Source organism: Pelophylax lessonae (assembly GCF_965119305.1).
Source record: "Pelophylax lessonae genome assembly, chromosome: 1".
Taxonomy (NCBI): domain Eukaryota; kingdom Metazoa; phylum Chordata; class Amphibia; order Anura; family Ranidae; genus Pelophylax; species Pelophylax lessonae.
The window spans coordinates 751,361,093-751,377,600 of NC_138768.1; the positions used below are offsets into that span (position 1 = coordinate 751,361,093).

At 42.5% G+C, this 16,508-nt stretch overlaps 1 protein-coding gene across 4 annotated transcripts in view; it reads left to right on the top strand.

The window, feature by feature from the left end:
* ATP8A1 (ATPase phospholipid transporting 8A1) overlaps window positions 1–16,508 on the top strand; it is a 473,872-nt gene that overhangs the window by 250,943 nt on the left and 206,421 nt on the right. The gene's annotated exons all lie outside the window — the stretch shown is intronic.

The following is a 16,508-nucleotide window of genomic DNA, read 5'->3' on the forward strand; positions in this document are numbered from 1 at the left end:
ATCTTCTGTCTCAGGGACCGATCTTTCATCCTGCTTTACAGGCGCTGGCTTTAACGGCATGGCTGTTGAAAGCCAGGTCCTGAGAGACAGGGGTCTCTCCTCAGAGGTCATTCCTACTTTAATCAAAGCTAGAGAGGCCTCGTCTGGTAAGATTTATTACCGTACATGGAAAGCTTATTTTGCCTGGTGTGAGTCCAGGGGCTTTTCCCCTCGTTCTTGGTGGCGAGAGTGTTGGCTTTCCTCCAATCTGGTGTGGACCAGCGCCTTGCGTTGGCCACGATTAAGGGCCAGGTATCTGCACTGGCTGTCCTTTTTAAACGCCCCTCTTTAATTCGCACCTTCGTTCAAGGTGTGCGTCACTTGGCCCCTCCCCGGAGGGCGCCTTTACCTCCATGGGACTTGAACTTGGTTCTGTCCGTGCTACAGTGTCCTCCCTTTGAAAACATCAGGGCGATATCGTTACCTCTGCTGTCTAAGAAAGTTACCTTTCTCGTGGCGATCACTTCGGCTCGCAGAGTGTCAGTTGGCGGCGTTGTTTTGCCGCTCCCTTTACCTAGTGGTTCACAAGGATAAAGTGGTCTTGCGACCTGACCCGTCCTTTCTTCCGAAGGTGGTTTCTGATTTTCACCTTAATGAGGACATTGTTTTGCCTTCGCTATGTGCGAAGCCTAAGCATCCTAAGGAGATTGCATTGCATTCTTTGAATGTTGTCAGGGCGATCAGGGTTTACCTGTCGTCCACTGAATTCTTTCGAACATCGCATTCTCTCTTTGTCCTTCCTGAGGGACCTCGGAAGGGTAAGGCTACGTCTGTGGCGACCATTGCCAAATGGATTAGACAGACAATTGTTCAGGCCTATGCTTTGAAGGGACGGGTTCCGCCCTTCCCTGTAAAGGCGCACTCTACCAGGTCGGTGAGTACGTCCTGGGCTTTCCGGCATCAGGCTTTCAGTGGCCCAGGTGTGCAAGGCTGCGACTTGGTCGTCAGTGCACACTTTTTCAAAATTCTACAAAATTGATGTTCTGGCATCAGCTGATGCCTCCTTTGGCCGCAAAGTTCTCTGTGCGGCAGTGCCATAGGGGACCCTGGTTTTTTTATGGGTCCCTGGCTGTTGGGGTTGTTCATCCCCTATGGTTATTTGCTTTCCTGGGTTGTTGCTCCCGTTGAGCCTTTGTTGTTGCCCGGAAGGTTCTCTTACTGTTCGTGTAAGGTTCCTCTCTCTGATGTGGGTACTGTGTGCCTTTTCTACGGTTGCATCTCCCACCCCTCATGTCTACACTGCTTTGGGACATCCCATTGGTGAAGACTGTATGAGTGGGTGGCAACTGTTGGAGGACGTAAGAGAAAACTGAATTTTTGTAAAATCTTACCGTAAAATTCCTTTCTCTGAGTCCTCCGACAGTCGCCGCCCCTGCCCCTCTTTTTGGGGTTCTTGTACACTTAACTGCTTGCTACCAAACTGAGTTGGGATGGCTTACTGCAGGGGGGTATTGACCAGTAGGACAGTCCCCATGGGTGTGTCTATGTTAATGCTTTTGCTTTTAACAAGTCTTATGCCTAACTACTCCTGCGGAGCGGAAGTCAATACCCATTGGTGAAGACTGTATGAGTGGGCGGCGACTGTCGGAGGACTCAGAGAAAGGAATTTTACGGTAAGATTTTACAAAAATTCTGTTTTTTCCTACAGCTTACCTGTAAAATCCTTTGGAGTACATCACGGGACACAGAGGTTCCTCCCCTCTTTTTCTGGGATCTTCATTGCTTGCTTCAAAAACTTGGGTTCTTCCTGTATGGGAGGGGTTATATGGGAGGAACTGCCTGTCTATTGGTTGCCAGTGTACATTCACCTAAAGGTAGTGTATAACCCAGATAGTCATTATTAGCTGCTCTGTGTCATGTGATGTACTCCAAGAAAAGGATTTTACAGGTAACGAAAAAAGAAAAATGTGTAGCGCTAAAAACTGAGTAAATGTCTGACAACATAAAAAGTCCAATTGAACCAGCAATAAGGTGCATAGAATAATAAGAAAAATCCAATCATGAAAGATGGTGGCAAATGATGTGACCAAGTTGTGCAGCAAATCCCTCCACCAATAACGGTATAAATAAGATTGCGCTCACCAAATGGAAAGGACCCCAAATACCTTATGGCAAAGAGGTCAAACAGGCTTGAAGGAAATATTGTAGTGTCTCCACAGGATTCACCGTCCGCAATGAGCAACGTGCCAATCACTGATGACAAGGATCAGACGGAGACTCCACTTCCCCAAGAGATGGTACATCAAAAAGACAAAAGGAGGAGCACATAGCATAATATTGCTAAAAAATAAATGTGGAAAAACTCATAGTGCAGCTAATCCCTACACCAGTGAAGGTATAAAAAAGATTGCGCTCACCGAATGAATAGGACTCCAAATGCCATATAGCATAGGAATCAAACCAAGCTTGAAAGAAGTGATGGAGTGTCCCCACAAGATTCACCGACCACGTTGAACAGCGTGTAGATCCCCAATAGATGAGAGCAATCACGAAATCCACTTCCACAATGGGGGGTGTATCAAAAAAGAAAAATGGGGGACATATAGCTTAATATTGCTAAAACAATTTATTTCTGAAAACGGCTGATACACTTACAAACATCCATGACAGAAAAGCGTGTAGAGTATATAAAACAGCTGTGCTGACTGAGTCCTCTTAACATGTTTCGGCATACGTGCCTTTTTCAAAAGATTTTGAAAAAGGCACGTATGCCAAAAAATGTTAAGAGGACTCAGTCAGCACAGCTGTTTTATATACTCTACACGCTTTTCTGTCATGGATGTTTGTAAGTGTATCAGCCGTTTTTAGAAATAAATTGTTTTAGCAATATTACGCTATATGTCCCCCATTTTTCTTTTTTGATACACCCCCCATTGTGGAAGTGGATTTCGTGATTGCTCTCATCTATTGGGGATCTAAACGCTGTTCAACGTGGTCGGTGAATCTTGTGGGGACACTCCATTACTTCTTTCAAGCTTGGTTTGATTCCTATGCTATATGGCATTTGGAGTCCTATTCATTCGGTGAGCGCAATCTTTTTTATACCTTCACTGGTGTAGGGATTAGCTGCACTATATGAGTTTTTCACATTTATTTTTAGCAATATTATGCTATGTGCTCCTCCTTTTGTCTTTTTGATGTACCATCTCTTGGGGAAGTGGAGTCTCCGTCTGATCCTCGTCGTCAGTGATTGGCACGTTGCTCATCGCGGACGGTGAATCCTGTGGAGACACTACAATATTTCCTTCAAGCCTGTTTGACCTCTTTGCCATAAGGTATTTGGGGTCCTTTCCATTTGGTGAGCGCAATCTTATTTATACCGTTATTGGTGGAGGGATTTGCTGCACAACTTGGTCACATCATTTGCCACCATCTTTCATGATTGGATTTTTCTTATCATTATTCTATGCACCTTATTGCTGATTCAATTGGACTTTTTATGTTGTCGGACATTTACTCAGTTTTTAGCGCTACACATTTTTCTTTTTTTGTATTTTTCATCACTTTTTGTCTAGTGATTGGTGTTAGCTGCTCATTCTCACATTTTAAGATAGCGCAATATAATTTTTGGATTACACTGTGATTTTACAGGTAAGCTGTAGGAAAAATTCTATTTTTTACTAGGTATGTTAACTATCAGACAAACAAGTTATTCAAAAATATAGATTTGAAATTTCAAAGAACTTGCCTATTCTCCTCAAAATATGGCTGTGTGGGCTATTACTGTCTGTGCTGTGCAAACCAGCATGTAAACTACTCCCTCTGCTGGCTAAAATACTCTTTGCAAGGTTTTGGTGAGCTCTGATGCACAGATGAAATAACCAAATTCTACTAATGAATTGTAAAGAATATCAACGCATGCAAATGGGGACAACATAACAAAAAGTAAAAAAAACAGGTGCATCTCAAAAAATGTGAATATCATAAAGTTAATTTATTTCAGTAATTCAATTCAAATAGTTAAACGCCTATATTATAGATTCATTACACACACACAGAGTGATACATTTCAAGTGTTTCTTTCTTTTAATTTTGATGATTATGGATTACAGCTAGTGAAAACCCAAAATTCTGTATCTCAGAAAATTAGAATATTACATAAGACCAATAATAAAAGGATTTTTAATACAGACATGTGTTACTGAAAAGTATGTCAATGTACAGTATAGTATGCACTCAATACTTGGTCAGGGCTTCTTTTGCATTAATTACTGCATCACTGCGGCGGGGCATGAAGGCGATCAGCCTGTGGAACTGCTGAGGTGTTATGGAAGCCCAGGTTTCTTTGATGGCTGCCTTCAGCTTGTCTGCATTGTTGGGTTTCTCACTTTCTCTTGACCGTACCTCACAGATTCTCTATGGGGTATAGGTCAGGTGAGCTTGCTGGCCAAACATGCACAGTGATGCCATGATCATTAAACCAGGTATTGGTACTTTAGGCAGTGTGGGCAGGTGCCAAGTCCTGCTGGAAAATGAAAATCAGCATCTCCATAAAGCCGGTCAGCGGAGGGAAGCAGGAAGTGCTCTAGAATTTCCTGGTAGAGGACTGTGCTGACTTTGGACTAGATAAAACACTGTGAACCAACACCATCAGATGACAAGGCTCCCCAAATAATCAGACTGTGGAAACGTCACACTTGACCTCATACAACTTGGATTCTGTGCCTCTCCACTCCTCCAGGCTCTGGTACCTTGATTTCCAAATTAAATGCAAAATTTACTTTCATCTGAAAAAAGGATTTTGGACCACTGAGCAACAATCCAGTCCTTTTTTTTACCTTAGCCCAGGTGAGACTCTTCTGACGTTGTCTCTGGTTCAGGAGTGGCTTGACAGAAAAGGAAGGCAACAGTTGTAGCCCATGTCCTGGATATGTCTGTGTGTGGTGGCTCTTGAAGCACTGACACCAGCCGTAGTCCACTCTTTGTGAATCTCAACAAAGTTTTGAATGGGCTTTGCTTCACAATCCTCTCAGCTGCAGTTATCCCGGTTGCTTGTGAACCTTTTTGTACCACACTTTTTCCTTCCACTTAACTTTCCATGAACATGCTTGAATACAGCACTCTGTGAACAGTTGTCTTCTGGACAACTGTCAAGTTAGCAGTCATCCCCATGATTGTGTAACCTACTGAACCAGACTGAGGCCATTTAAAGGTTCAGGTAACCTTTACAGGTGTTTTGAGTTAATTAGCTGATTAGAGTGTGACACCATGGATCTTCAATTTTGAACTTTTCACAATATTCAAATTTTCTGAGATACTGAATTTTGGGTCTTCACGAACTGTAAGCCATAATCATCAAAATGTAATGAAAAATGTTACTCTGTGTATAATGAATCTATAATATAGATTTTAACTTTTTGAATTGAATTACTGAAATAAAAAAAACTTTTTGATAAAAGTCTAATTTTTTAGATGTAGCTGTATATAAAGCATTTGATAATCAAATAGCATTGCCATAAAATCATATGTTCACCTAGATTCCAAATTGCATAAGAGTAGCCTGCACTGTCGATCACATTACACAGCTCATTTATGTAGACACATCCACAAGTAGTTAAAGCAGTATTAAACCAAACATTTAATATATTGCAGCTTACCAATCCTTAGATGTGTTGGCTGCATTAGTGTTCTTTCTTTTTAGGCTTTTTTCCTCTCTCTATTCACCTGGTTATCTGGCCACTGACACCCCTCCTGTATTCTAGTGCCCTCATCTGGATGAAGGAGCACAGCAGACAGCAACATTGTTCATCTTAGGGAAGGGGAGTTTTAGATGTACTAGCAGATTTAGATACACAAATTAATGGAAGCCAAACTCCAGCTCACATTATATAAGCAGGTACAGCAACAGATTTCTTTTTTTTTTTGGGCATGAGGATTTTACATAAAAGCTGATCAATGCAAGCCCCCTGTCAGTGGTAAATGGTTTGTCTCAACACTCTTAACTGATACATTTTGTAGGATAGCTTGTTGAAAAGCAACAGGTCTACTGGTCAGATCACCTGCTGAAAAAAGCCTTAAAAAGAAAATGAATTCAGCCATCACATCTAAGGCTCCATGTACACGGGACGTTGTTAAAAGTCCCTTTGAATGCTGGAATTTTTAGGACGTTTGAAACGTCCATTCGGTCGCGTTTGTACCCGCGTTTAGCGGCGTTTGGGGGTGTTTGCGTTTAGAAGCGTTCCTAGAGGTCAAAAAAATTATTCCCCTTTAAAATGGAAAAACGCGAACGCTAAACGCGGGTCATCGAGTTTAGACGCGTTCGGACGCGTTTGTGCATTTGAAACGCCGGGAAACACACGTTCGAACGCAAATAATTGCGTTCTAAAAAAAGTCCCTGAACGCAACTGCCTGCAAATGACTGTAAACGACCTGGTGTACATGGACAGATAAGATAAAATGTAGATGGGTTCAGGGGCTTCTGAAAAAAACGCCCAACTGCTCCTAAACTACCATTTCCAGCGTCCCGTGTACATGGACCCTAAGGATTGGTAAGCTGCAGTAGAATGTTTGCATTCAGGTTTAATACCACTTTGAGACAATAAATATTTTAAATACACCAATCAGCCATACCATTATTACCACTGAGAGGTAAAGTGAATAATATTGATTATCTTGTGACCTGAAAGTGGGTGGGATATATTAGACAGGAAGTGAACATGTTGTCCCTGAGGTTGATAAATTGAAAGTAGGATAAAATGGGCAAGCATAAGGATTTACGTGACTGACCAGGGCCAAATTGTAATGACTAGACTTGGTCAGAGCAACTCAAAAACTGCAGCTCTTGTAGGACTTTCCTGCTCTGCAGTGATCAGAACCTACCAAAAGTAGTCCAAAGAAGGTTAACCAGCGACAGGTTCATGAGTAGCAAAGGCTCATTGATATATGTGGGGAGCGAAGACTGGCCTATGTAGTCCGATCCAGTAAGTGAGCTACTGTAGCTCAAATTACTGAAAAAGTTAATGCTGGTTCCGATAGAAAGGTGTCAGGAGACACAGCCAAAAGTGCCTACAATGAGCAACCTGAGCGTCAGAACTGGACCACAGAGCTATGAAAGAAGGTGGTCTGGTCTGATGAATCACATTTTCTTTTACATCATGTGGATGGCCAAGTGTGTGTGCGTTGCTTTTCTGGGGAAGAGATGGCACCAGGATGCACTATGGGAAGAAGGCAAGCAGTTGAAGACGGTGTGATGCTTTGGGCAACCTGCTGGGGAACCTTGGTTCCTGCCATTTATGTTTGTTACTTAACACATACCACCTACCTAAATACTGTTGCTGAGTAGGAATGGGCTCAGGCGTGTTTAGAATCCCACCTGTCCGATCCTGGCAGGAAGCCGACCATGCACACGGATAATCACAGGCAATGAGACATTTCCCGGTCCGCACAGATCGGGAAATGTCTCAATGCCTGTGATTAGCCGTGTACAGTGTCAGCCTCCTGGCGGGATCAGGTAGGTGGGATCCCAAACACGCCCAAGCCCATCTCTATTGCTGACACAATATACCCCTTCATTGAAACCATATTCTCTGATAGGAGTGGCCTCTTTTAGCAGGTTACTGCACCCTGCCACGCTGCAAAAATGGTTTGAGCAATTTTAACAATGAGTTTGAGGTGTTGGCTTGACCTCCAAATTCTCTTAATCTAATCGAGCTTCTGTGGGATGTGCTGGAAAAACGAGTCCAATCCATGGAGGCCCCACCTCACAACTTAAAGAATTAAAGGATCTGCTAATGTCAACTTGGTGCCAGATACCACAGCATACCTTCAAAGATCTAGCGGACTCCATGCCTCGATGAGTCAGGGCTGTTTTGGCAGCCAATGGGGGTAGGGTAGGGGCAAAAAAATAACCTATTTCATAATATGTGGGTGGTCATAATGTTATGGCTGATCAGTGTATTTCTATAGGGCGCCCCATATGTCTACGTGTTTTTCAGGTCAAACCCGCTTCTTCAGGACAAGGGTAAAGCGGAACACATGATGATTTTTACAGTGCTCATCCTTAGGAAATGTTTTGTACGGATAAATGTCCAAGAATTAAAGAAGAAAAAAAAAAAAGTAGACTATACGCATCTCCAGAAAAAGCAAATATACATATTTACTTTGTTAAACAAATCTTATAAAAATAAATTACCACTTTGTACACATGGACATAATAGTGTGCATCTTGATCCACCCAAATGGACAAAACCTAGAAGGCCAGATGGAGGAAGACCCTTCTGCTGATGGGTCCAAAAAAAGGCATCCCTTTTCAAATAGAATTTATATTTTCAAAGATTACATTTATTTGAGACATTTACATTTCCACACACAGATGGCCAGGTCACAGCGAGGAATAGTACTAAAAAGCTTAAGTGTATTTAATGGAATACTTGTGTTTCAAGTTCAACTATGTCAGGTGACTTCAGCGATCTCTATGGTAGATGGCCTAGATATTGCTGATCGCTCATCCAGAGATCTATAAATAATGTATCAGCATGGTTTAACAAGGCTGAAAATAGACCAGCTGACACTCTGGAAATGCATGATAAACTTTCCTGACATGTTGTTAAATATATTTAAAAAAAAAAAAAAAAAAAGACATTTGTGCTGGTAAAAACCCCCACACTTATTCTAACAGGGATAATTTACAAGCCTATCGTGAAAGTATATTGTGTATAAAGAAAACCTATTTTAAATATAAATACACTTGCATAGAATAGCTCCACCACTCAGTAATTTACCTGAACAATGAACCACTATTCTTCTAGAGCAGGGCTCTCCAAACTTTCTAAACAAGGGGCCAGTTTGTTGTTGTCTTTCAGACTGTAGAGGGGCTGGGCTGTGGCCAGTAGGAATAGAAAATGCCCTGGTGTGAGTACCAATGCCCCATCATTGGTGTCTGTGGGAGGAAAACTGTGACATCATTGGTGTTAGTGGAAGGAATACTGTAACCTTATTAGTGTCAGTGGGAGGAATAGTGCCCCATCATTGGTGTCAGTGGGAGGAATAGTACCCCATCATTGGTGTCTGAAGAATAGTGCCCCATTATTGGTGTCAGTGGGAGGAATAATGCCCCATTATTGATGTCAGTGGGAGGAATAGTACCACATCATTGGTGTCAGTGGAAGGAATAGTGCCCCAAGGGCCAGATAAAAGCAACCAAAGGGCTGCATCTGGCCCCCAGGCCGCAGTTTTGGCTCTAGATGATTGGAGCTTTACTTTGCTTCCCACTGCCATGGGCTGTCTCTCTGACAAATCGTGTGAGTGTCAATGAGTGACTTCTTAAATGAGGTCAAGTTGTGTATACTAGAACTAAAAAATGTATTTCTATGAAATTTTAAAAACCTTTGTGTTATATGTGCCCATAGGCAAGAGGGACTTTACAATATTTGCCCTCCATGCATTAATTCTGTAAAAACAATTTTTAGATAAAAATGCACAATTCAGCCAAATGTACATTTACTATGAGGACACCACTGACACAAGCCTTGGATGAACAGTGTAGTGGTGTTCAAACTTGAAATTGTATTTTGATGATCGATTCGCCCTCCTGAGTGGGTCGCCTATGAGGTGGCTGCTAAGGTCACAGTGCAACAGTGACATGATTGTTTTCCTGGTAAGCCATAATCACCTGATTTGTGCTGTGCCCACACATAACAAGCAGGTCGTTACTCAGCCCTATAGTTCAGGTCTTTGCATTGCACATCTGCCCTAATCAGGAAGTGCCTTAATAAACTGCCGAACATGTAGCCTTTGCCTGATCAACAGGTTAGTCTGTTTGTGTGTGCGTTGAATGAGAGTCTGTCTAACTCTGATTATGATTGTTTGAGCCCTGGAACACGTCTAAAGACATGCAGGCCCAGCAGCTTTCCTCATTAGACCGCATTCACACTGCAGCGGCACGACTTCGGGAGCGACCTCACAAGTCCCGTGCACCGCGACTTTGGCGCGACTTGCACGGACTTCATATAATGTCTATGCAAGTCGCTCCGAGGTCGCCCCGAAGTAGTACAGGACCCTTTTTCTAAGTCGGAGCGACTTGTGTCGCTCCTATTAGAACCGGTCCTGTAGCACTGCAAGGACCGCGACTTGTCAGGCTGACAAGTCGCGGTAGTGTGAATGGAGCCTTAGTGCTTTACAGCTGATTGATAATTATAAAACCACTCCCATTAGACTCAACACAGAGAAACAAACCGTGATTTCTTCAGAATAACAAAAGGTAGGAATCTGCAGCAAAGGTTGTTATAATCCTTGCAATGTACATAGATTGCCCAGAGGGGAATGTTTGTTTCCTCAACAAAAGTGGAGTAACTCTTTAACCATGTTTGTACTCCACTTGTTATTGGCCTGTTATATCTGCTGTTGTCAGTCATTGCTTTGTTTACCTTTTTGGAAACTGTACTCTGTTTAAGGGTCACCATTCACATAACAATCTGACTAAAATTGCAGACAGTCAGCACTCAAGACCGCTCAACCCTCCAGCTGTCAAATTAGGACAGGCGTCTGTGTCCGTGTAGCCACTGCATCCCAATAGACATGAATTGATCACCTGCCTGCAGCACCTGGATCTGCATAAACAAGACATACATTCACAGGCATCAGCACCCATCTGAATTGGGCCTTAATGTGAAATTTACACACCTAAGTGAATAAGTCAGAGCAGTGACAAGAGCCTCACAGGATACTCCTGAGGCTTCAGTGTGTGTGGTGTGTATATACTGTATTACTCAAAATAAAAATTGACCCAGCATCGTTATGTTCTTTTAATCCTGCTAGTAATATTTTGCAGAGATTACAAAAAAATTGAGACTGTTAGCATTAATGTACAAACCTGATTCCAAAAAAGTTGGGACACTGTACAAATTGTGAATAAAAACAGAATGCAATGATGTGTAAGTTTTTCAAATTACAGTATTTTATTCAGAATACAATATAGAGGACATATCAAATGTTTAAACTGAGACAATGTATCATTTTAAGGGAAAAATAAGCTGATTTTAAATTTCATGGCATCAACACATCTCAAAAAAGTTGGGACAAGGCCATGTTTACCACTGTGTGGCATCCCCTCTTCTTTTTATAAGTCTACAAATGTCTAGGGACTGAGGAGACAAGTTGCTCATGTTTAGGAATAGGAATGTTGTCCCATTCTTGTCTAATACAGGCTTCTAGTTGCTCAACTGTCTTAGGTCTTCTTTGTCGTATCTTCCTCTTTATGATGCGCCAAATTTTTTCTATGGGTGAAATATCTGGACTGCAGGCTGGCCATTTCAGTACCCGGATCCTTCTTCTACTCAGCAATGATGTTGTAATTGATGCAGTATGTGGTCTGGCATTGTCATGTTGGAAAATGCAAGGTCTTCCCTGAAAGAGACGACACTGGATGGGAGCATATGTTGTTCTAGAACTTGGATAGACCTTTCAGCATTGATGGTGCCTTTCCAGATGTCTAAGCTGCCCATGCCACATGCACTCATGCAACTCCATATCAGAGATGCAGGCTTCTGAGCTGAGCACTGATAACAACTTGGGTTGTCCTTGTCCTCTTTAGTCCGGATGACATGGCGTCCCAGTTTTCCAAAAAGAACTTCAAATTTTGATTCGTCTGACTACAGAACAGTTTTCCATTTTGCCACAGTCCATTTTAAATGAGCCTTGTTCCAGATAAAATGCCTGCGCTTCTGGATCATAGCTAGATATGGCTTCTTTTTTGGCCTATAGAGTTTTAGCCGGCAAAGGCGAATGGCACTGTGGATTGTGTTCACCGACAATGTTTTCTGGAAGTATTCCTGAGCCCATGTTGTAATTTCCATTACAGTAGCATTCCTGTATGTGATACAGTGCCGTCTAAGGGCCCGAAGATCACGGGCATCCAGTATAGTTTTCCGGCCTTGACCCTTACGCACAGAGATTGTTCCAGATTCTCTGAATCTTTGGATGATATTATGCACTGTAGATGATAACTTCAAACTCTCTTCAATTTTTCTCTGAGAAACCTATTATTAAAACTTGTATTGCCCCACTATTTTTCGCCGCAGCATTGGGGGAATTGGTGATCCTCTGCCCATCTTGACTTCTGAGAGACTTTTTATAACCAATCATGTTGCCAATTGACCTAATAAGTTGCAAATTGGTCCTCCAGCTGTTGCTTATATGTACATTAAACTTTTCCGGCCTCTCAGGCCCCTTTCACACAGGCGGACCGTTCAGATCCGCCTGTCCGTTTTTTTGGCGGATCTGAACGGTCCCCCCATGCATTCCAATGGGGCATCGGATGTCAGCGGAGACATGTCCGCTGACATCCGACCCGATCCGTCAAATCTGGACGGATGGAAACCCTATTTTCCATCCGTCCAGTGGATCGGATGGGATCGGGTGAGAACGGACTGACAGTCCGTTGACATCCGATTTCCCCCATAGAGATGCATGGGGAACTGTCAGCTGTGTCTCCGCACAGCGCGGAGACACAGCTGTCACACTCCTGCTCAGTGGGGGACCGGCGGCTCGATACCCCGCTGAGAAAAACGGACTCCGTCCAACGGACGGAGTGTGTGAAAGGAGCCTTATTGCTACCTGTCCCAACTTTTTTGGAATGTGTAGCTCCCATGAAATCCAAAATGAACCAATATTTGGCATGACATTTCAAAATGTCTCACTTTCAACATTTGATATGTTATCTATATTATATTGTGAATAAAATAAAAGTTTATGAGATTTGTAAATTAGTCTATTCCTTTTTTTATTCACAATTTGTTCAGTGTCCCAACTTTTTTGAAATTGGGTTTGTATATCTAAACCTACTAACAAAAATGCAATATTTTGCAGCTACGCAGTCCTCCGATGAAGTGGTTGCATTTATTTTCTTTTTTTTCTTTAAATTCAGCCAATAATCCTGTGAATAACACACTTGTTCCTGGTCTGCAGTTTTTACTCACTTAACTGTATCTGCAGGGAGCCTCAGTTTTCACCAGGACTGCTTTCCTAATTTGACTACAAACACATCTTTTTCTCTATCTCCATTACATAGGGGCAGGGGAATTTGTAGTATTCAACATAGCTTGGAAGGAAGATAATCTTGCTTGCACTTTCAATTCAAATTACAGGAAGTGATGAGGACAAGCTGTGACAAAATCACCAGTGCTTGCTGGAACAGCAAAAGCAATGCAATAACCACATCTAATTGTAAGAGGAAAAATCGATATATAATATCATGTTTGTTAATACATAAACACATATTGTGTCTAACAAAATGCAGTGAATAGCATTGCTCATTAACACATAGTACATGTATATACACATACATGTCGCCACACCACTGTGGTATGGATGGTGTTTTAGTGACCTAAACCTCTCTAAAAAATACATTGATCATGACTGTAAAAGCAAATGCTTAATCAGATGGTAGGAATGGTGTAGAATCGAAAAGGGCTCATGAGTTCTTTCCACTCATCAGAAGCCGATGCAGGGTGCATATGCTTGTATCTGCAATACAGTGCATATATATGTAGTCTGATATTTAATACAAAGAAAGAGAGGGGAAAGGAAGAGCCACCTACCCCCCTTCTTAGCCAACACATCGAACTGTTAGTAAGCTACAATGTATTACATTTTTGCTCTTGGTTTTTTCTCCTTGGTTTGGGAAATGCTTTAGTTGTGCATGTTAGAGTTTTTTGTCTGTCTTTAGACTGTACAGCGAGTTAACTGCTGTCATTGTCCTCATGTAACCTGCGTGCTCAAATGGACATTGTTGAACATTTCCTACACAATTCATTTGCTGTCTAAGTGCTTTGTAGTCGACATTAGTTCTGGCCTGCCTTTTGTATTTAGAGTTTGCAATACATTGGTGTATCGGTGTTATCATTTGGAGACACGGTGCCTAATGTCTGAGTGTTACTGGAATTCGATAAAGTTTAATCTCTGTGATAGCCAAACCTTCTAACCACAGACTGTTTGACTCGATACAGGGGGGAAAATAATTACCGTATTTATCGGCGTATAACACGCACCTCATTATTAGGAGAGAAATTTAAGGAAAAAAAGCTTAAATTTTAAATAAACAGCTTTGGCAGAGGAGGCGGGACTTCCTATAACAGCTCGTCCTTCCTTCTCCTCGGCCCGGCCTGCCCCCTTCTGCTCTCTGCGCTGCTTCCTGGCCTTTTTTTTTTTTTTAATATCGGCGTATAACACGCACTATTGCTTTTTCCTCCATTTTTAGGAGGAAAAAGTGCGTGTTATACGCCAATAAATACGGTATTTGATCCCGTGCAGAATTTGTACGTATGCCCACTTACAAAGAAATTAAGGATCTATCATAGGCAGATTTTAAATGCTAGAGACAGGATATCAGCCAAAAATCCAGAAATAAGGAAGGCGATTGGTATAAATTGAGTTGCAGTTCAGTAAATTAAGTATTTGCTTCCCAAGCAAAACATGACTTAGTGGAGAAACCCTTGTTGGCAAGCAAATAGGTAAGATGTTTCTTGTGGTTGGTTACCAGGTTTGCACACATCTCAGGAGGAATTTTGGTCCACTCTTCTTTAAAAATCTTCTCTAAATCCTTAAAGCGGTTGTAAACCCTATAAAAAAAAAAATAAAAAAAAAAAAACCTGCAAGACAAAGGCATAATGAGCTAGTATGCATCGCATACTAGCCCATTATGTTTAACTTACCTTAAAACGAAGCCCCGACACGGACCCCCGGACATCGATGCGGGCGCTGCCATGATCCCTCGTCGTCTCTTCCGGGTTCGGCGGCTCCGGCGCGCTGATTGGCCGGAAGAGACGGCTTCAGCGCGCTGATTGGCCGGAGCCGCGATGACGTCACTCCCGCGCATGCGCGCGGGAGTGATTTTCCCGGCAAGTTAATTGAAGGTCCCCCTGGACCTTCAGAGCGCATGCGCCGCTCGCGCGAGCGGCTGCATGCACTGTAAATATCTCCTAAACCGTGCCGGTTTAGGAGATATTATTTGTACCTACAGGTAAGCCTTATTATAGGCTTACCTGTAGGTAAAAGTGTCAAAAAGCGGGATACAACCGCTTTAAGGTTTCTTGACTGTTGCTTGGCAACTCGGAAGTTTCAGCTCCCTCCATACATTTTCTTTAGGATTAAGATCTGGAGACTTATTGGGTCACTCAATGACCTTAATGTGCTGCTTCTTGAGCCACTGGTTTGTTGCCTTGGGGGTATGTCTAGGGTCATTGTCGTGCTGGAAGGCCCATCCACGACCCATTTTCAGTGTTCTGGCTGAGGGAAGAAGTTTTGCAAGATTTTACAATACACGACCCCCTTCTATTGGCCCTTCAATGTGGCAAATTGGGTCTGTGCCTTTAGCAGAGAAACCGCCCCAAAGTATGTTTCCACCTCCGTGCTTGACTGTAGGGATGGTGTTCTTAGGGTCATAGTCAGCATTTTTCTTCCTCCAAACATGACAAGTTGAGGTAATGCCAAAGAGCTCAATTTTGGTCCCGTCTGACAACGGCATTTTCTCCCAATCCTTCCCTGAATCATTTGTGTTCATTGGCAAACTTCAGGTGGGCCTGTACACGTGCCTTCTTGAGGATGGGGACCTTGCAGGCGCTGCAGGATTTCAATCTATAGCGGCGTATTGTGTTACCAATGGTTTGCTTGGTTACTGTGGTCCCAACTGCCTTGAGATCATGCACGAGCTCCTCCTGTGTAGTTCTGGGCTGATCCCTCACTTTTCTCATGATCATCCTTACCCCATGAGGTGAAATATTGCATTGGAGCTCCAGACCAAGGGCGATTTAATGGTTATTTTTGCATTTCTTCCATTTGCGAATAATCTCTCTAGCTGTTGTCTCCTTCTCGTGAGCTTCTTGCTGATGGTCTTCTAGCCAATTCCAGCCTTGTGCAGGTCTGCAGTCTTGTCCCTGACGTCCTTTGACAGCTCTTTGGTCTTGCCCGTGATGGTGAGGTTTGAATGAAAGAGATTCTATGGATGGGTGTCTTTTATACACATAAGTTGTTGTTAGGAGCACCTTCCTAAATTAACGGGGCTAATCTGTGTAGCACATGAGCACATATTGTAGTCAGTCTGTGGGAGCCAGAATTATTTTTGGTTAATTGGAGATCAAATACTTATTTTACTCACTGAACTGCATTTATAACATTTTATAACATTGGAATCGTGTTTTTTCTGTATTTTTGGTGGATATTCTGTCTCTATCATTTAAAATACACATGTGATAAAAATTATAGACCCTTAATTTCTTTGTAAGTAGGCAAACTTTCAAAATCTGCAGGGGATCAAATAATTCTCTTTTGTTCATTGACGGACACAGATCCTGATCATCTTAACCATTGGGTTATACTGCCTCCTATAGGAGTAGGACACTAGGCAGAAAAAAAGTCTGGCTATGCCTATGGGCAGTCCCAGGGGGTATACTCCCTCTCTCTGCTATAAGTACTTACTAGTTTTTTTTCCTGCATAGTAGGAGTAAGGACCTAGTTCCTTGTTGGGATCTCTGGTC